The sequence below is a fragment of the Pseudorca crassidens genome, chromosome 9 (genome assembly GCF_039906515.1).
Source record: "Pseudorca crassidens isolate mPseCra1 chromosome 9, mPseCra1.hap1, whole genome shotgun sequence".
NCBI lineage: Eukaryota > Metazoa > Chordata > Mammalia > Artiodactyla > Delphinidae > Pseudorca > Pseudorca crassidens.
In genome coordinates, this window is record NC_090304.1 from 84205532 (window position 1) to 84228073 (window position 22542).

Sequence of the window (22542 nt, forward strand, 5' to 3'; positions counted from 1 at the left end):
CCTTGAAAATACTAGTATTTCTGGCAAAGGGCTGTTTTTAGATGTTCCCAACATGTTAAGGGATACTGTTATAAACTGCACTGAATCATGCAGCTATAAAGTACCATAAATGAGATGTCCTATCTTATGATCTGAAGTTCTTGGTGTGTGAGAGGTACATTGTATTATACACAAAGTAGATACCATACCAGGAATATTTTTTGCTCTATTGTCTTACATAGTTTTTTGGGAAAGATACCTCTTTCAATTTTTTTGGAATCTTCTTTTTGCCTCAGAACTCAGACAGAAATCCATGGAGTTTTGGGGAGTGGTGGTGGGGGAACAGCAAATCTTAGTCACTGACTCCATACAAAACTCAGAATCACCTCTCTCAGAATCAGATTTTGGAGACTAGGAAAAACTTGTTCCCCTTTCTTTCCCTTTAGGGTAAGTACTTTCCCTGGAGACACCTGAGTTCCTCCTACAAACAGATTCCAGGTGACCTCAATGCATGAGTTTACCAGATTTTTCTAAACATATCTGACTCCCAGAGGCAGACCTGGCTTTAACACTCAAGCTGGAACTCCAGCTAGACATTGACTACATTTTCTTCCTAGGTAACTTTTTTAAGCATAAAATATTATAATAAGAACATGGACCTTTTGTGAGGGGAGGCATATAGATGTAAGTGGTTTGTCTAAGACAATAATGGGCAGTGAAAAGATGTACTTACCTCAATCTTAGTACAACTGCATGGATGTCATACTACACAAGTCAACATTATTGGAGAAGATAAGGGGTGAGAGTAAAGGTGGGGTGGGGTTGGGCATTACCCAAGAACTGTTTATAGTTTTCTGATTTTGTATTTCCCAGGACTCTCTCATAAGTGATATCTATTTCTTTTGACGCATTGTGATTTTTGAAAAGGTGAGGTGAGATGATGTTCCACTAAGACGGATGTATCAGAATCTTGGCCAAGGGATTTTTAATATATTGAAAAACTTCTCTTTAATTACTAGTTTTCTAAATGATTCGCTGCCCCTCACATCTCCTTTCCTTTCCTTTCCTTATGCTGCCTACTTTGAGAATCGCTGAGTTAGAGGGAGTAAGAGGTGTACAAGTTGATGAATATGTAAGAAGTACTAAAGACTTTTTCTGAACTGTGACTTGAAAATAAGTGTACACAATTCCTACAAGAAACTCTAGGTCAGACAATTTGATATAGTAAACACCAGGTGATACTGTTGGCCCAGCATAGCTTAGTTGATAGATTAAGTTAGTGAGTGAAAAGAAGAGCAGGCAGTATGCTACCTGATGGTATTAGGGAAAGAGTAGTTTTTAAATAAGTACTTATAATTTAGAAGGGGACTGTATAACAGGGTTTAGATTTCCATAAATATTAAATTTTTCTGGAAAACAGATATTAGGTCTAATTTTTTTCCCTGTAAATAATGATGGGTTGTTCTCAAAATGTAAAAAGCACAATCTTGTAAATGACTGCCTCCTGTTCACAAGACGCTGGCATGTATCCAACAGGTGATTATGTGCCTAGGACGTAGCTGTTCTCTTAATTTATGTCCTATCATAATTCTTGAAATATAGACTGAGGACAAAGGTGACAGCTTACAATGTAAGCTTTATTTTTATTTTTAACAAGTCACTGAAGTATGATTAATCTTGGTTTGCTTAGATCTCACCTTTTACAAAGAATTACATTTAAAGTCTCTGTGCAATCATTTATGCAAATGCAAAAATTGATTAACTCTGAAAAGAAAAACACCGTAAAGAAAGAGGACCTGTTCTGAGTTGGGGAGTTTAGCATGGAGAAATAGAGTTTCAACGAGTTTAAGGAAAATGTTGATGCCTGGAAGCCCTGTCTGTGGATGCCAGAGGGCAGTTTTCCAACTCTATGATTTATATTTACCAGCTTTGGGTGGTGTGGTTAGAATATTGGTGGATTGGATTTGAGGGATACATATTTCTCTCACCTTCTTAACATATTACAAGGTTATAGTAAAGACTAGAATTGTGTTTGTTCACTCATCCGAATATTATTTATATTTCACCTATCATCAAAAAATATTTAAAGTCATAGGTCAGAAAATATGATCAGAGTAACAAATTTTTCTCCTTTCAAAATGACCATCTCTATCTACTTAGTATAAACTCTAGGTAGTTTGATCGTTTACCAGCTCTGCAGGTTGAAGTTTGAGTTAAGTGGTTGGCATGGAATAAAAAGAGAAACCTGAAGAGAAGGAGAAAGCTTGTTGCAGAAGACCAGTCATGCTTCTGTCATGCATTTGTTCCATTGCCTCTTCCTTAGGACTCCCTGGAAACATGTGCACATTACAGAGTGGTTTATGCCCTCTGTAGTAATGGTAAAGAACTATTTCTAGACATCAACATTTTTGTCATTGATTTTCTTTTGTTGGCTTAGAAACCAGTTGTTATATTGTCTCATTATTTACAAATTAGGGATATTAAGTACAGATTATTCCTTATTTTGGTGCTCTGGCATTCACTGTGATAATGCAGTACAGTACTCTAAGGAGGTTTCTAAACTCTGGAAAAAAGGATATACAAAGAGAGATAGTTGTGAACAATGCCCTCCCTACTGGAGGCTTTTAGTGTTAAACGTACTGCTTTATTTAGTACATCTTGTGCATACCAAAATGATCTTCTAATTTTAGTTGTTTGAAAAATGTAAGCCTTTTCCAGGCATAATCTGCAAAGCTCATTTTTAGCTCCAATTAAGTAAAAATATGTGTTTATAGTCTTATGAGGTACAGCATTGAGTATTTTCTTGGAAATTGTAACAGTTGATTGGTACAATGAAGCATCTATGCTAAAGCATTAAAGGGTGTATACTGTGTTTTCTGCTGAAGTGTTGCCACCTGATCCTGTATCTTGGATTTAGGTAATGTTGGGGAAAGGAAGACAGAATTGAATAGGGAGACTTAAGGGAGAAGGATGATATATTGCTTAGCTCCCTTTGCGTAATACAATTTAAAATAAATGAGGATTATGACGATTTCAGTTTTAACAGGTTTTGATACTGTTAAAGGGGTTGTGGGTGTTTCATCAAAAGCCATAAGATATAGATGGTGTAGGATAAAATCATTCCACAGTAGGACAGAAATCATATAGAAATGAGAGATCTAAGGTAATTCATCTACTGATGAATTATAGCAAACAGAGGTTTACTATTTTAATAAGCGTCAGTTATTTACTAAGTATTAACAAAGTATAGTTTTATACTGCCTTGGCTAAAGTGCATTTTCTCTCAAAATAATTGGTGAAGGACATGAATTGTGAAAAAATATTCATTAAAGTTTTTTTCTGTTTTAAAGGTCTTCTGTTAGAGTGGGGCTTTATTGTCTCCAGAAAGTCAGCATTTAAAGTCAGTGTCAGAGTAATGTTTTCATAGGATTATTTGTTGGGAAAATGCTAGTGAGGAGAATGGAGTGGATGACCTTTGGTGCATATACCTCACAATATTTTTGTGAAATACTGTGTAACCTGAGCTCCCTGTAAAGTGCCACTGATTCCAGAATCATTAGCTGGTATGGAACTTTTTGTTGCCACTTGTTTTTATATAAGCAATAGTTTATTGCTTACATGTTGACTTGTATGTACTTTTCTGCTTTTATTGTGATTTTGAATGTGCACTTGACAGCCTTGTAATTGGCCATAAAACTGTGAAGAGTTAGTTAGCCTTACTTTAGGGTTAAGGTTACCTGAGGGTTTCCTTAGAATAACTCTAAAACATGTAATTGTTTAGTGAATTAGAATATATTTAACATATTTAGCATATTGGAGAACTAGTTGGTACAAAAACCACTTATTTTTATAGATGAATTAATATTGATAGCAATAAATAAATTCTGCCAATATAGATCTATTTTGGGGGAGACAAATGGTGTTTTATTTATTTTTTTATTGAAGTATAGTTGAGTTACAATGTTGTGTTAATTACTGCTGTACAGCAAAGTGATTCAGTTATACATATACGTATATTCTTTTTTTAACATTCTTTTCCATTATGGTTTATCATAGGATATTTAACATAGTTCAATATAGTTCTTATTACTGTAACTTGGTAACGGATCAGTTTTCTCTTCCATTAAAAGTAAATTAAAAGTAAATAGTGTCAGTATTTTAATGAGATGAATTGGAGTTAGGGTGGCTGGAAGGGAACTGATTTATTAACTGATTTAATAATGATATTATAATGTAGTAATTTAGAGCAAAAACTAGAGCCAGATTACTTAGTTATGAAAACATACTTACTCACTGTATGAACTGGAATAAGTTACTTAATTTTTCCATACTAGATATTTCTCATTTGTAAAATGGGGATAATATAATTGCATACCTTCTAGAGTTGTTAGGAAGATTAAATAAGTTAATTTATATAAAGTACTTACAGCAGCCTGATAAATAACAAATGCTGAAGTGTTTGCTCCTATTATTGAATATTCACAAAATAATGTTTGCATCAGAACTGGGAGGTCAATATTCTCCCTTTTATAGATGAAGAAACATATTTTGATACAGTAACTTGTTAAGTTCCTTTGTCAGTGCTGACAAGCCACAAAAGCAGGATTTAAAACCAGGTCAGTCTGACTCCAAACCTTTCCCTGCTTCATGCTGCCTTCAAGGGTCATTGGACTAAGACTGACTTTACATCACACCTCCAATGCTAATTACACAAGTCTTTCTAGTTCTCTGAATTATGAAAGTTGTCATTGTATTGCATTTTACTTAGTTCATTACTACTTGAAAGTGTACTAGGGAAACTTGCTTGCATAAGGATAGTATCAAAAAAGTTTGGTTATTTATCATTGGTATTAAGGAGAATGCAGTTTCCTTGTAATTTGAATCATTTACAGGTTAGATTTTTTTTTCAGATTTCAGATGTTGACAGTGCAAATTAAGGGTGACAGTGTTTGGCTCATGACACAAACATGGTTTCATAGTTATGCTGTAGTAAACCCTATGCCAGTTCTGTTGGCCACAAGATTTCAAGCTGATTTGGTGGCTTAATTTAATATGTTAGATGTCATTGGCCTAGCACAAACCTTGCAAAAGGCTGTATTTATAATGCCATTGATTTTTTTTTAATGGTTAAGCTTAGGAATATTGTCAAAGTATCTCATTTAGGAATTTAATAATTTAGGCATTATTAAATTTAGGAATTTAATAATTATAAAATTATTAAATAGGAATTTAATAATGCCTAAATTATTAAATTTAGAAATTTAATAATTCCTAGTAGAGAATTGAGTAGTTATTCTATGTAAATTAAAAATAACTTCTTTTTTCTACTCTCTGCTTGAATACTTTTTTCTGAAGTGATTAGATGTAGTAGGTAGGCCTGAAAAGGAATGAGACTGCTGAGTGTCTCACTGCCTCCAATATGTGTAAAATTATAAAACATTTAAATAAAAACTGATCCTTAAATTATGCAGACCAGCTTTAGAAGATACAAGTATATTGAGAAGAAATGTAGAGGGCTTTCTTTACTCCCCTAGATATTTTTTTCTCTTGGGAGCATTTTCTTCTGAATCTTATAACAAGCCTTTTCCCATTTATTCTGCTAAATTTCTCCACACTAAGCTTCTCTTCTTTACTGAAAAAACATGACAGTTTTTCTTTCTTATTTTTTTGATCTTCTTTGTCTATATCTAATGTGTTATTGCCCTATCACTAGCAGCTTTCTGTCCTGGACCTCTTCTTTATGTGGGAGAGCAACCTCTCACATCCTAAATTCTTCAGACTGCCTGTTGTTCTCTTTTCTGAATTTTTTAGTAGGTAGGTTTTTACTTTTCTTTTCCCTTTAAGTTTTTAAAAAATAAACTTTTAATTTTAGTATAGTTTCAGATTTACAGAAAAGGTGTGAATATAGTAGAAGGTTCTCATACATTCCACACCTATTTCCCCTATTATTGACAGCTTACAGTAATATGGTACTTTGGTCCCAATTAATGAACCAGTATTGATACATTATTATTAACTAAATTTCAAGCTTTATTTAGATATCTTTAGTTGTTACCTGTCCTTTTTCTGTTCCAGCATCCCACTCAGGATATATTACATTTAGTTGTTAGGTCTCCTTAGACTCCTCTTGGCTGTGACAGTTTTTCAGTCTTTCCTTGTATTTGATGACCTTGATGGTTTTGAAGAGTACTAGTCAGCTTGCTTTCAGTTGTCTGCTGTGTACTTTGACATATGTCCATCATTATTGTGTGTGTGTTTTGAGCACTTCCCTACTATCTTGTATTATAAGATGCTCCAGACTCATCTTGTATATTTTCTGCCTCAGTCATTTCTCAAAGTCATTTCTTAAAGGAGTCTCAATGGAGTCCTGATTCCTTTTGTTGGAGAATGGTGTTGGAAACCAAAATCTGGGTACTCGGTGTACTCATTGCTATTGGGGTGTTGCTGCTTCTAGGCTCTCTCAGTTGACAGAGCAAGGAAATATATATGTGTATATTAACTGCTATATATATATATGCCTGTCTATAAATATTTCTGTATTTATGTATTATGCTAAATATGAGTTCATACTGATGTCTTCAACTCTAACCCATTATCGTATGGATCATTCTGACCTTTGCCCCTTGCTTACTGTAACCTCCTACTCCAGCAGTGAGAAACTTTGTTCTGTTTAGCCATTGGCTACATAATTGTTCAATTGCAGTGTAGGAGTATAGTTGTTTCAGAATTGTTATTACATGCTCCTATGGGAAATGATTTTTATCAACTAGAGTACAGTGTTTGTGTGCAATTTCAGAGTATGGATTTATGTATGAAGTTTTACAGACTCCACTCATTTCCAAGGTTATTTAGGTCAGCACCTTTCTACTCTACTACCTTCAGTGAAGTTTTTTTTTGCACTTGTAAAAAAGTTTGTAATACAGTTATATTCTTTGTGTGACTTGATAGCTAATTCATTCCATTCTGGGATCTTACATTCCATTTCTGGGATATACATATGTATATATATAAATATATTTATATACAAATACATATATAAATTTTTTTCTATATATATTTAAAATTTGTATACTGTAAAGTTCACTTTTTGTGCTGTATAATTCTATGAGTTTGATAAGTGCATAGTGTCATGTATCCACCATTATAATATCATATGAAATACTTTTACTGCCTTAAAATTCCTCTGTACTTCACCTTTTTAACCCTACCTCTTTTCCCCCAACAAATCCCTAGAAAATACTAATCTATTTGACACTCTATAGCTTTGCCTTTTCCAGAATGTTATATAAGTGGAATTATAATAGCATGTAGCTTTTTCACACTTTTTCTGTTTTTTTTGTTTGTTTTTTTGCTTAGCAGTGTGCATTTAGGTTTAGTACATATTTTTGTGTGGTTTGATAGCTCATTCCTTTTTTCTCTCTGAATAGTATTCCATCATAATAATGTACTACAGTTTGCTTATCCATTCACCTATTGAAAGACAGCTGGTTACTTCTGTTTTTGGTGATTATGGATAAAACTGCTATAAACATACACCTGCAGATTTTTATGTAGACATGTTTTTGAATCAGTTAGGTAAGCACCTAGGAGTGTGATTGCTGCACTTTGTTTAGCTTTGTAAGAAACTACCAAAATGTCTTCCAAAATGGCTGTTATCACTTATTCCTCATTCTCTCCAGAAACTGGTTTGTCAGATTGTTTTGATTTTAGTCATTCTAATAGATGTGCCTTTTCCCTTGAAGTTTTAATAAACAAAAACAGCACCTGCTATCTCCTTATAATTTCAACATATACAAACTATAGTTAAGAATATTGTTTTCCTGTTTTGTCATTATGAGTGCTTTTCCAAGATTTTATGACTGATTTAGAAACTGTTTAAAAAATTATTTCTGGTATGATTAAAAATCATACCAGAAATTATCCATGGTGCTAACAGGCAGAATATTTCTCTTTGATTTGGTAAAAATAAGCCCCTGGAATGGAGTCAGCCACTGTTATATAGTAGAAAATGAAATATTTTATGTGTTTAGGTATAACTTCTAAGTGATATAACTTATCCTATTTATTGAAGATGTTCAAAATATCAGTCTTTGTTAATATGCTTATGCTCCCCTCATCTTCAGATTAATGTGGTTTGAATTCCTTTCAACACTATCAATGGCCAGTGAGTCAAACTCGCTTAACGAAACCTTCTTTTACTCAGTTCATTTTCATAAGCAGGTTTTGTAAGCCTCTTAAACAATCTCCCATTGCTCTTTTCTCAGGAAACAGTATAATTTCCACTTAATATCTGCAAAATTCCTAACATGGAAAAATTACCTGTGACTTAGAAGAAATGAAAGCACAGTTAGGTCAGCCTTTTTACATGGACTTGTGGGGAAGGCAGGAAGACTATGAGGCTGTGATGTAAGAGTCTGCTGCAATACTTATTGACCTCTCTACTGCTTCTATTACCAAAGAATAATTTTTGTTTTTTCTCTCAGTTAGCAAGAAGTTTATTCTTTCCTTACTATGTGAGAAAGATGATGTGGGCCCATACCACTTCCTATGTGAAACTCGTAGGTCATTTTTTTACCATCTCTTGGAACAAATTCATAGTGATTTGTCATATTTACTTTTTAAATTTAAATACCATATGTTTGTGTTCACTCCTTTTGAATCTTGTAGCTCAAATGAACACACCACCTTCTCTCCTCCCCTCTCTTTTCCCTTTTTATTTTATGCCTTTTATTCATTAAATTAATTATTTTTATCTTAGGTCTACTTTTTGTTTTTTGGTCCTTTATATTCTCTGATTTTATTGCTCTTTGCTACAAATCTCTAACTTTGACTGGGCTATAAATTTTAATAACTAGTTAATTATCTTGAAAATTAATGAAAATTTTAAGTAAGATTAGAGTTAAATTCAAATATCCTAGGTTCTATGCTAGATGAGTTTTCATTCTTATTAACTTTGGGTTTAGATGTTCAGTCAATTTTAAGTGTTTTGACAGCATTTCTATCACCATTTATTTAAATTAATTTGATGAACAGAACTTTATGAGTCAGAATAAAGATGTTATTCAAATTAAGGCTTGTTATATGATGTATTCCCTTTATTATCTCACAGTCTATTTTCAAAAACAAAAATATGGATCTTTGTATTTGTTTTTTATGAGCCTGTTCTGTTAAAAATTCTCATATGTTTTATTTTCCATTTAGGGAGCTATGATTATGTATTGTGGATGATTTTTATAGGTGTTTTGGAGTTCTCTTTCCCTATTTCTGTTACCCATAATGGTAGGTAGTTAAAGTGAGATAAGAGATTCATTTCAAATGTAGTATGATTGAGCCCAAACTTCCAATTCCTGGCCTATCCTGCTTTTCAACCAAGTCTGATCTTAACTTTACAATAAGAAATGGTAATTTTCCTTTGTGAAGAAAGGAGATGTAGATTTGGAAATATTAGTCAGAATTTTTCCCTGTGATACATGTGAATTTTATTGTAGCATTTGTGGGCAGCTTCTATGCTCTTTTTTTTTTTTTTTTTTGCGGTATGCGGGCCTCTCACTGCTGTGGCCCCTCCTGTTGCGGAGCACAGGCTCCAGACGCGCAGGCTCAGCGGCCATGGCTCAGTGGCCAAGCCGCTCTGCGGCATGTGGGATCTTCCCAGATTGGGGCACGAACCCGTGTCCCCTGCATCCGCAGGCAGACTCTCAAGCACTGCACCACCAGGAAAGCCCAGCTTCTATATTCTTATTCCCCATTGTTGTGGTCCAGACTTGGTTGGAGTAGATTGTTGGGAGATAGAGAATGATTGGAGATATGAAGGATTGAGCTTCACTTCCCATGTAGAAAAGAGGAGTCAGAAGAACCAGCTGTGAGTCCCCACAGAAGAGATGAATCATTGATGGTATGAGATAGAATGTTATTTGATGTAAGTGGAGTGTTTTTGATAGATGTGAAAAGAAACCAGTGGAGCACATATAGCAACCAGTTGAAGAAAAAAACACGTGTGATATTCATAAGCAAGGATGCTGAAATAATTCCTGACTCATACATACTGGTCAGATTGAACATTTTCCAGAGCTACATGAGGAAAAAAGGAAGAAAATCCAACTCTGAATATATGTATATTTATTTTAACATTTATGAATTTATGCTTTTGCCCTTCCTAGAGAGATATCTTTTGTATTATTGCTTTGAATTCTAATCCCAGAAGTAATTGTTTCTACTCCAGACTCTAGAAGAGTAGATTCCACTAGTGATTGTACAGTAGGATCATCTGGAGAAATTTTTAAAAACAGGCTTGTAAACACTGTATCCAAATATTCTGATTCATCATATCTAGAATGGGGACTGAAAACTTGTATGTTAAAGATAAGTTCCCCAGGGGGAATGACCGAGATCCTGAGCTTTCCTCCTTCCATGGGCACACCAAAATTACAACCATTTAATGAGCACTATTGATAAGAAAGACAAGAGACTAGTAGAAAAGATCTTGTACAATTAAAGATGTAAAGAAGGAACCACAACATGATGGGCAGTAGGGGCTAAGATGCAGTATAGACAAGACCCATACCCCTTAGTGGGTGACCCACAAATGGGAGGATAATTACAATTGTAAAGTTTCTTCCCAAAGACTGAGGGTCCAAGCCCTACATTGGACTCCCCAGTCTTGGGGGTCCTGTACCAGGAAGACAAGTCTCAGAATGTTTGGCTTTGAAGGCCAGCTGGGCTTACTTTCAGAAGACACACAAGGCTGTGGGAAATAGAGACTCCACTCTTAAATGGTGCACACAAAATCTCACCTGCTCTGCGACCCAGGGCAGAAGCAGTTATTTGAAAGGAGCCTGGGTCAGACACACCTGCTGATCTTGGGGAGTCTCCTAAAGAGGCAAGAGGAAACTGGAACTCACCCTGGGGACATATTGACGTCAGCCATTTTGGGGAGCTTATTCTACCATGAGGACACTGGTGCTGGCAAGTGCCATTTTGGAATCCTTCCTATAGATTATTAGCACTGGGAACTGGCCTTGCCCACTAGCCTGTTAGTGCCAGTACTGGGACCCTCAAGCTAAGTAGCTACCTTGACAGGAACTCAACCCCAGACTCCCTGTACCCACAGCCACCCTGGGACCCTGTCCACTAATGGGCCCAAGACCTGCCCCTGCATACCAGTGCACTGACACTAACCCTAAAGTAATCAATCACCAGTGGGCTGACACCAGCTTTGGGCTCCATGGACCCTACAGTCAGCTGTGTCAGGGATCAGCCCCACCCGTCAGCAGGCTGACACTATATCTTGGAACCCCGTCCCCACAACCACCCTTGCCAGATGTGGCTCAGCCCACCAGTTGACCAGCACCAGCCCTGGGACCATCTGGGGCTCTGCGGCCAGTCACCTTGTGACCCAGCCACACCTGCCAGTGGGCAGCAGCCTCTGTACAAGGCAGGGCCTGACAAACAACCCAACTGAGGGCTAGCCATGCCTACCAGACTTGCCCATAGCAGTCAGCCTGCTACAACAGAAGGACCTATGCAGCCAACATAGGGGATACCCTAGAACCTATAGCTCTGGTGACCAGGAAGGAGTGCACTGCTGGAATGCGTAGGACTTCTCCTACAAAAGGTCACTTCTTCAAGGTCAGGAAATGTAACAACCTACCAAATACACAGAAATAAGAACAGCAATTTAGGCAAAATAAGGCAAGAGAGGAGTATGTTCCAAATGAAAGAATAAGATAAAACCTCAGAAGAGGAACTAAGTGGAGTGAAGATAAGCAATCTACCTGATAAAGATTTCAAGGTTATGATTGTAAAGATGCTCAAAGAATTCTGGAGAAGACTGGATGAACAGAGTGAGAAGTTAGAAGTTTATAACAGAGTTAGAAAATATAAAGAACCAAGCAGAGCTGCAGAATACAATAACTGAAATAAAAAATACACTAGAAGGAATCAAGAATAGATTAGGCGACACAGAGGAACAGATCAGCGAGCTGGAAGACAGAGTAGTAGAAATCACTGAAGCTGAACAGAAAAAAGAAAAAAAGAATACAAAGAAATAAGGAAGTTTGAGAGATTTCTGGGACTACATCAATAGTATTATTTGCATTATAGGGGTCCCATAAAGAGAAGAGAGAGGGAAAGAGTCAGAGAACATATTTGAAGACATAATGGCTGAAAATTTCCCTAACCTGAGAAAGGAATATCCAGGCCCAGGAAGCACAGAGTATCCTAAACTGGATCAACCCAAAAAGGGTTACAGCAAGTTAGGCAAAAAGAACATTTTAATTACAGTGTGTCTCGGTGTGTTCCAAAAAGTTAAAATGTTAAAATGGCAAAAATTAAAGATGAGAGAATATTAAAAGCATCAAGGGAAAAGCAAAATGTTAGGTGTAAGGGAACTCTCATAAGGAAATCATCTAACTTTTCCACAGAAACTCTGCAGGCCAGAAAGGAGTGACTTGATATATTCAAAGGGATGAAAGAGAAACACCTCCAACCAAGAATACTCCACCTGTCAAGGCTTTCATTCAGATTTAATGGAGAGATCAAATGTTTTACAGATAAGCAAAAGCTAAAATAATTCAGCACCATCAAATCAGCCTTACAAGAAATGTTAAAAGGACTTCTCTACATAAAAAAGAAAAGGCCAGCTCTCCAGGGTGGGTTCTGGCTCTCACGTGTGCTCGGTGGCAGCCTCCCTCTCACTAGCCCGTGGGACCCAGTTGAGTGGAGCTGTGGGCGGCTCTGGCCTGAACATGAGCACTGCTGTACAATGTGTCCCTGCCTCCACTGCTGCAGTTGATGTTGCCGCTGCCGCAGGCCAGGAGGAGTCAAGGTGCTGGGCGACCCCACCTGGGCCTCGCATTCTATCACATGGGACAGTATGCACCTTAAGATTCTGAAGAAAAGGCACAAGAAATGTTTAGAAATAAATTGTGAGGGAAACCATGCCATCATCAGGACACTGGCTCTGGGATGTCAAACATCATCCTCTCCTGACTGAAAATGACAACTACGACTTTTCATCCTCCTATAGTTCATCTGTGACAGCAGTGGCATGATCTGCACCATCATGATGTGGCTTCTGGTTATGTACTTGGACTTCATGGTGATGTTAGTTGTGCTGCTGCCTTCTAAAGACTTCTGGTACTCTGTGGTCAACAGGGTCGTTTTTATCTGCCTGGTGATGCTTGCCCTGTCATCTTACCTGAGGACTATGCTCACCGGCCCTGGAGCAGTACCTAAAGGCAATGCTATTAAAGAATACATGGAGAGTTTGCAGCTGAAGCCTGCAAACTGAAGAGTTTGCAGAAGAAGTGATCTACAATTACCCCAAGTGCTGCTGTATCAAGCCTGAGCACACCCACAACTGCAGTATTTGCAAAAGATGTATTTGAAAAATGGATCATCCCTACCATGGCTGAACAATTGTGTTGGAGAAAAGAATCAGAGATTTTTTTGTGCTCTTCACTATGTACTTCGTGCTGGCGTTCATGCACACACTTGTGCTCTGAGGGCTGCAGTTCATCCCCTGCATCCAAGAGCAGTGGACTGAATGCAGTGATTGTTCATCTGTAGTCACTGTAATTCTGTTGATCTTCCTGTGCCTTGAGGGTCTGCTGTTTTTCAGTTTCACTGCAGTGATGTTTGGCACTCAGATCCACTCCGTATGCAATGATGAAACGGAGGTTGAGAGGCTGAAGAGTAAGAAGCCTGAGTGGGAGCAGAGGCTGCAGTGGGAAGGGATGAAGTCAGTCTTTGGGAGGCTCCCCCTTGCTGCTCTGGATGAACCCCTTCGTTGGCTTCTGATTCAGGTGACTGCAGATAATACTCAGAAAAAGGGGCCCAAGTTCTCTACATGAGGCCCTCTCATCATGCTACAACTTGTTAATGGACTTTATTTATTTGGGGTCAGAAATGGTATCAACAGCTCATTTGTGACCAATAGGGCAAATGGAACCTACACAAACCAGGTGTTACAGCAAGCAGAATTTATATATTTATTGTCACAGATAGGGATTTCCCACACTGGGAAAATCTGGGTGGCACTCTGACCAGTGTCATCGTCCAGTAACGAAGGAGTGTGGCCACATGAAGAAGCCAAATGTTATTATCTTCCTGTACAGTAAGGAGTTTTGTTAACATACTTGGCATTTTCTAAGAAGGTGTGTGGGGTATTACAAGGGTTATTAAAATTCTGTGTGCCAGAAAAAACAAACAGTCAAACAAACAAAAGGAAAAGAAAAGGCCACAACTAGAAACATGAAAATTACAAAAGGACAAATCTAATTGGTAAAGGCAAATATACATAAAGGTAGTAAATCAACCATGTATAAAGCTAGTAGGAAGGTTAAAAGACAAAAGGAGTAAAATCATCTATATCCACAATAAGTGGTTAAGAGATAAACAAAATGAAATGATGTAAAATATGCTGTCCAAAACAGTAGATGTGGTAGTGGAGAGTAAAAATGCAGGGTTGTTAAAATGGACTTAAGAGATCAACAACCTAGAATTATCTATCATCTATCAACTATCTATCTATCTATCTATCTATTTATCTATCATCTATCCCTGTCTATCTATCTATCATCTATCTATCTATCATCTATCCCTATCTATCTGTCTATCTATCTATCATCTATTTATTTATCTATCATCTATCTATCTATCTATCTACTTATCTATCATCTATCCCTATCTATCTGTCTTTCTATCTATCTACCTATCTATCATATATCCCTATCTATCTGTCTATCTATCTATCTATCTATCTATCTATCTATCTATCTATCTATCTATCTGTCTGTCTTTCTGTTTGTCTATCTATCTGTTTCATGGTAACCACAAGCCAAAAATCTATAATAAATACACACAAAAAGGAGAAAGGAATCCAAATATAATATTAAAGATAGTCATCAAATCACAAGGGAAGTGAACAAAAGAAGATGAAAGAAAGGAAAAATAACTATAAAAACAACCCCAAAACAATTAACCAAATGCAGTAACTACATACCTATCAATACTATTTCAAATGTAAATGGACTAAATGATACAATTAAAAGACAGAGTGGCTGAATGGATAAAAAACAAGGCTTATCAATATGCTGCCTATAAGAGACTCATTTCAGAGCTAAAGAACACACTGAATGCAAGAGTATAGCAAAAGGTATTCCATGCAAATGGAAACAAATAAATAAAAATTTTGTATAACAACACAAAAGACCCAGAATAGCCAAAACAAACTTGAGAAAGAACAAAGCTATAGGTATCATACTCACTCCCTGATTTCAAACTATACTACAAAGCTACAGTCATCAAAGCAGTATGGTACTAGCACAAAGCAGATACATAGATCAATGGAACATAATAGACAGCCCAGAAATGCACCCACACTTACATGAGCAATTAATCTATGACAAAGGAGGCAAAAATATACAATGAGAAAAAGACAGCCTCTTTAATAACTGGTGTTGGGAAAACTGGACAACTATGTTCAAAAAATCAAACTGGACTACTCTCTCATACTGTGCACAAAAGTCAACTCATAATGTAGTAAAGACTAAAATTTAAGGCTTGAAAACATAAAACTTCTAGAAGAAAACATAGGCAGTATGTGCTTTGACATCAGTCTTAATATTTTTTTGGATATGTCTCCTTAGGCAAGGGAAACAAAAGCATAAATAAATAAATGGGGCTACATCAAACAAAAAGCATTTTCACAGCAAAGGAAACTATCAACAAAACAAAAAAGCCATGTACTGAATGGGAAAAGATCTTTGCAAATGATATATCTGATAAGGGGTTAAAATCCAAAATATGCAAAGAACTTATACAATTCAACATCAAACAAACAAACATTAAAAATGGGCAGAGGATATATATAGGCATTTTTCCAAAGAAGACATATAGATGGCCAACTGGCACATGAAAAGATGCTCAACGTCACTATCATCATCAGGGAAATGCAAATCCAAACAACAATGAGATATCACCTCACACCTGTCAAAATGGCTATTCTCAAATAGAAAACAAATAACAATTGTTGCTGAGGATGTGGAGGAAAGGGAACCCTTGTTCTCTGTTGTTGGGAATGTAAACTCTTGTGGCCACTATGGAAAACAGTATGGAGAGTCCTCAAAAAATTAAAAACAGAACTACTGTATGATTCAGCAATATATCCAAAGAAAAAATATATCCAAAGGGAAAAAAAAACAGTACTTAAAAATATATTAAAAATATATATGCACCCCTATATTTATTGAAGTATTCTCCACGATAGTATTGTCCATCAATAGATGAATAAAGATGCAAGATACACACACACACACACACACACACACACACACAGTGGACTATCACTCAGCCATAAAGAAGAATGAAATCTTGCCATTTCCAATAACACGGTTGGACCTAGGGATATTATGCTAAGTGAAATGAGTCCGACAGAGAAAGATAAATAATGTATGATATTACTTATATGTGGAATCTGAAAAACAAAACAAACAAACATAAAATAAAAACAGAGTTATAGATACAAAGAACTAACAGATGGTTGCCAGAGATGGTGTGGGGAGGAAAGAAATAGATGAGGGAGATTGAGAGGTACAAACTTCTAGTTACAAAATAGATGTGTCATAGGTATGAAATATACAGTGTGGGGAATATAGTTAATAACTATGTAATTCCTATGTTCGGTGACATATCATAGCTAGATTTAATGCAGTGATCATTTTGAAATATATAGAAATATTGAATCACTATCTTGCATAACAGAAACTAACATAGTGTTGTAGGTCAATTATACTTCTAACTCAAACTCATAGGAAAAAAAGATCAGATTTGTGGATCAGACCAGAGGCGGGGGTTTGTAGGAGAGTGAGTTGGATGAAGATGGTAAAAAAGTACATATTTCTAGTTATAAGATAAATAAGTACTAGGGATGTAATGTACAACATGATCATTATAATTAATATTGCTATATGTTATACATGAAAGAATTCTCATCACAAGGAAAAATTTCTTTTCTCTGTATCTTTAATTTTGTATCTGTGTGAGATAATGGATGTTCACTAAACTTATTGTGATAATCATTTCATGATGTATGTAAGTCAAATTATTATGCTGTACACCTTAAGCTTATACAGTGCTGTGTGTCAATTATATCTCAATAAAACTGGAAGAACAAAAAGCTCCCCTGATAGTTCTGGCATGCAGCCATAACTTGACACCTTAACTCCAAGGCTAACCCTGCTCTTTGGCAAGGATGCCTAGTAAGCTCTAGTTCTTAGAGAATTTAGTACCAAGTTATACTTTCTGGTACTAGAGGTTCTAGAATCTGGGTTTATCTCTCTGTCTTATTTCTGAGAGGGGGTTGCTTCCTTGTACACCACTCAGTTCTTTTCACTTATTCTGTTTCTTTTCAGGACTTTTAGTTCTGCTTCTGATCTCTAAACAGGAACTGGAGCCCTGCTTCCACTCATTGCCCTTTGTCTTCTGGCTGCAGGTTTAATGCCTCCTGCTAGACGCCATGTGCTCTAGTGATGCCTTCCCCCTCCCCCCCGTCCCCCATCTCTTTATCTCTTTGCCAAGTCTCCTTAATGCTGAGGAATGCTGGCTTAGACTGCCACTGTCTGTACCACACATTTATGACATCATATTTTTTTCTGATTTTCTCCTGTCTTTGCATAAGTGGGCATACTAGTTCTGGGTCAGTCCCTCACTTTCTTCATCCTATGTCATTAACTTTGCACAGATGTATGGTAGGTTGTTCTTCAGCGAATGTCAGAAAGAGTGGGTCACACATAGTTTTAGTAAAATGCTGGCTTTAGTAACATTTTTCTCTCCACCACTACTTGGACCAGAAATCCCATTAATCACCAGAGGACAAACTTAGCCTAGGTGGGGAAATATAAATAGAGTGGGCAATAGAGTGAGTTTGCAGCTGCTCTGGGAAAGGGAAGTTTTTACTTGTCTGTGAGCTTTCATAAAACAAGAGATCAAGAGGGATTTCAGCCAGAGATCAAGCATAGCGGTGACAAATGAGCCTGATTTTTGTGAGTTACTCCACTGAGTGATTAGTGCATAAAAAAATTTTGACTGAAAATACCTGATTGTTACCTTTTTTCTACTTTTTGTTCTGTTTTTCCTGATTCTTTTTACTTCCTACAACATTCTGACACCTCTTTTTCCTCTTCATTCACTTTTAGTATTTAGGACTGTTTTTTATTTACCTTTGTTTTTGTTTTCATACCCTTTCTTTTTCATTATTTGGATACTCAATCCTTCATATTAATAAAAAGGAAGATGCAAATCTGCCAAGCATTTAGAAGTTTGCTTCCTTTAATTTGTCATTAGTTTTCTGCTTTTGTGCTATATTTAAGCTTAATTTTTTAGATGGCAGAATTAGTAATCAAGAGACTCTACCTTGTTGCAAATCTGTAAACTTCCTTAGTTTGTTTTAAATGATCACCAGGGCTTTAGCTGAGCTAAAGTTTATTGTTGTACTAACTACAGGAAAAGGTTTATTAATCCAGTGATATGTGTATATAATAATATAGAAAATGTTTACCTCATTAAAGAAACAATTTTCAAGTACTTTTTCCATCAATACAAATATTTATTGAGTAGCTACTTCTTTCAGTATTGTTCTAGGTGCTGGTAACTAGCAGGGAGAAAAACAGAAAGTGGAGAGGCAAACAACAACAACAAAAAACCCATAAATAACAAAAATGATAACTTCAGAGTGATGTGCTATGAAGAAAAATAAGGCAATGGAATGTAAAAGAGAGTGGGGATGGGCTTAAATAATTAATACGTTAATGATAATCATTTTTAATTCATTTACACAATTCTAATAGGATTTGTACATGACTATAGTGTTTATGCTGATTCAGAGTTCCAGGAATGAACTTTTTCTTTTTAAACATCATTTATCCTAATATGGAGGAGGTTGATGTAAGTTCTGGTTTCCCCACTGTTGTTTGAGTAGCAAATACCTCTAGAAGGAGCCAGTGATGCTGTGTCATAGTATTTTGGGCTGGAAAAAGTCTCAGCTGGTGTTCACCATTCCACAAATATTTGTTGGGTACCCTCTGTGTACCCAGGACTGTGTTGATTCTAGAGACTTGACAGTGAGTAAGGGAAAGGGATAATCCCAGGCATAATCTCTGTCCTCTTAACACTGCCAGTTTAGAAGCTCATGGAAAGGCCACGTGACAGGAGGAATAGAACTTCTGTACTCAGTGGACAGAATGCAATGCTGCTTGTATGTGGCCACTGGAAGACAGCCATCCCAAGAAAAGTGGGAGGCCCACACTCAAACTGAGAAATTTGGGATTCAGTACTCTTCTAAGTGGTGAGAGGGAGGACCCTGTCAGGAAAAAAATTCAAATCAAATACATCCTTAAGCTTTCTCTCACTGTCATTCTCTGTCTGTCCTCACATGCATGTACATACACACATCCACCTATATATATCACTACATCTATAGACGCACATATATATGTGTACATGCATATATACATGTATATATATATTACAGTGCTTTACTTTTTATGAAAAATTTTCACATATGTTCTTTTGTTACTCGTTAAAGTCTATAGTTAACTATTGTTATCTGATTTTACAGTGAAGTAATTAAGGGCCAGATTTTAAGTGACTTTCCTAAGATCACTTAGCTAATAAATGATTGAGGTTAGATTTGAATATAGCTTCTCCAACTTCAGAAAGGAAGCACAGTTCGTTTCACCATGTCCAATTTTTCTCTATTTCTGAAAATAAATGGAAATTGTAACACATCTTCCATTTAGAAGAAACATGCCTATTTCTTAAAAAAAAGAAAAAAACACTTCCCTCCCCCACAAACCTGTGTGTGTGCATGTTTGTGTATGTATACGATTTTACTGCATACTGTTGTATAGTACTCTATATTACTTCAGATAACTCCTTGAATTAAAAGTTATTTTATAAATAACTTTTACCAATGATGATTCTGACTATAGAATTATTTTCCTGTTCCCAAATGGGAGATAGAAAAAAGATAAAGAAAGCAATGGTTTTGAGCTGATAAAAATGGGGAGACTCCAGCTTATATTTTCATGATGTGCTTCCTATTGGTCTATATATCATTCTCTTCGACTTGACTGTAGGTACCAAGTGGTTAGGTGCTATGTTCAATCTTTTGTAACCACACCAACAAGGAAGAGTGTCTGGAAGGGTAAGTATCTGAGAAATATTGTTTGAAAGACAAAGAAAGACTGAGGAATTATTCTAGAGGAGGGAAAACGAAAGACACAAGACAAACAAATGCAATATATGATCCTTTATTGGATCCTGGACTAGAAAAAAAAAGTAGCTATAAAGAATATTGTTGGGACAGTAAGGAAAACTTGAATTTGGACTGTGTTTTAGGTAATAGTATTGTACCAGTGTTAAATTTCCTCATCTTTATGATTTTACTGTGTTTTTGTAAAGGAGCATTCTTGTTCTAAGGAAGTACACAGTGAAGTATTTAGTGGTAAAGGGACATGGTGTCTGCTACTTACTCTTAAGTGGTGTGTGTGTGTGTGTGTGTGTATGTGTGTACGCATGAGAGAGAGAGAGCGCATAATAAAGCAAATGGGGTAAATTTTTAACAAATTGGTGAATCTTGGTAAAAGAATATGGAAGCTTTTGAACTAATCTTGCAACTTTCCTCTAAGTTTAAAATTATATCAAAATAAAACATTTCTAAAAACTATTGAATAAAATTATATTTAAAATAGATCATTGATCCAAAGGGACCTTCTATTTCTATTTGGTTTTAGCACCAATTAAAAAAAAATCCAAAACTAAACTAAAATAACAAACATAAATGAGTTTAAGAGCTTTTGTAGTCTATTTTTATACTTAAGTATATTTTGCTGTTCCTAATATCATCAATGAAAACATCAAATTCTATGTAATCAGTGTCCAAATTGGAGCTCATCTATGGATATTATTTTCCTCAAGTTTTGTGGCCTTATAACCTGACTTAGTGACAAAACTGCTGACTAATTCTACTGCTCAAGTTATCTATTTTATTTTTTGATACTACAGTGAGTGGCGTCTTTACTAGGACCTGTTCCTTTCTGCTTGTAATCCTCTTACTGTTATGTTATGACATTTTTGTTATAACAAAGATGTTATGACATCATTGACATAATCTTTTCTATAGATTCTGATTTTCTTTTTTATTGCTTCCCTGACATTTTAAGTACCCAGAGTAAATTATTATTCACAGTCTGTCATCAGTCATTAGATAATATTGCACTGTGCTATAAAAGTGTTTCTATATTTAATAACAGTGCTTTCTGCATCTCTATGTAACTGTTTGTACAATTAGTTAAACAGAATCTTCATCTGAAGCAAGATATCACACCAAGTAGCTGTTTAGTTTTTTAAAATGAGCTAATAGGAGTTTAAAGCAAACTATTTAGAAGATGATGGAAAACCCTGTGACTACAACTATATATGGTTAAAATTACTACCACGGCCCAGATTTTTAAATTAATAACAGGTCAGAGAATCCAGCACATACTAGATATTCACTTCCCCTCTTGTTGGAATAGACAAAGTATTTGTTTAAATGGTGTTCATTTTTGATACATATCTATTTAATTCTTTAAAACCTTGTTATATAGAAATAATGAGATTTAAGTGAATTATACTCAAATTTCAAACTTATTATGACCATAAGCAAACATATGAGGCACATAGATGTCATCTCAGGTCTTACTTATGTCTAAGGTCTCCTTAACTTCCCTCCCCCCACCCCCTCATGCCCTACACTCACTCACATACACACTTTCATGCTGTTATGAACCTCACAATCTTGATTTTGTGGTGACAAAATTTTTAATTAAATGATGGGATGAATCTTATTGCCAGTGGGAGGCAAACATCAAGTAACAGTAGTATTCACAAACCAATGTCCCTGCTTTCACCTTAGTAGAAATGTTAGGCAAATCGGAGGGATTTGTGAGATAGAGCAAATCTTAGTATTGCCACATGGGAACTTGACTTCATGTGTCTTCATTCTTAGCTCATTTATATAAGTCCTTGGGTATTTCTGATTTGTGAAACAGGGATATTAGTAGTAAGAGTTACTGTAGTATAGGTTCTGCAGACAGTGGAGTTTAAATTTGGCTCACTGTTTAAAAAGAAGATTGCCTACATTATAAGATTTGCACTTAGAGCAAGGTTAACATGGTCGCAAGGCTAAAAAAATCTCAAATGTGTATTTACTTTCTAGGCCACCAGGCCAACCATTTCACTGTTAGTTGGATAGACAAAACAAACTATGTTGACCTTTGACATTCTTCTGGAAGCTAGAAAGGAAATAGCAGCAATATTCTGGCAAGGCTTGGGAATGGCCTAAGAAGAGAAAAGTCAGCATGTTTTTTGACTTTTAATTATGACTCTTTTCTGCAGTGTACTAAAGAAGTGCTTTGAAAAGAGTATGGTGTTTATCACTGAGTGTGAGTTCAAGATCTTACAACTTTGTAATATCTTTTTCCTGTCAAGTGCTGGTTGTGGTTGACCTTTTGGATAATGTGT

General features: G+C 36.0%; 1 protein-coding gene and 1 pseudogene across 1 annotated transcript in view; both read left to right on the forward strand.

Annotated features, from left to right (window-relative positions):
• Positions 1–22542, forward strand: part of GUCY1A2 (guanylate cyclase 1 soluble subunit alpha 2) — a 425928-nt gene that overhangs the window by 40863 nt on the left and 362523 nt on the right. The window lies entirely within an intron of this gene.
• On the forward strand, positions 12878–13785 carry LOC137229708 (palmitoyltransferase ZDHHC7 pseudogene; annotated as a pseudogene).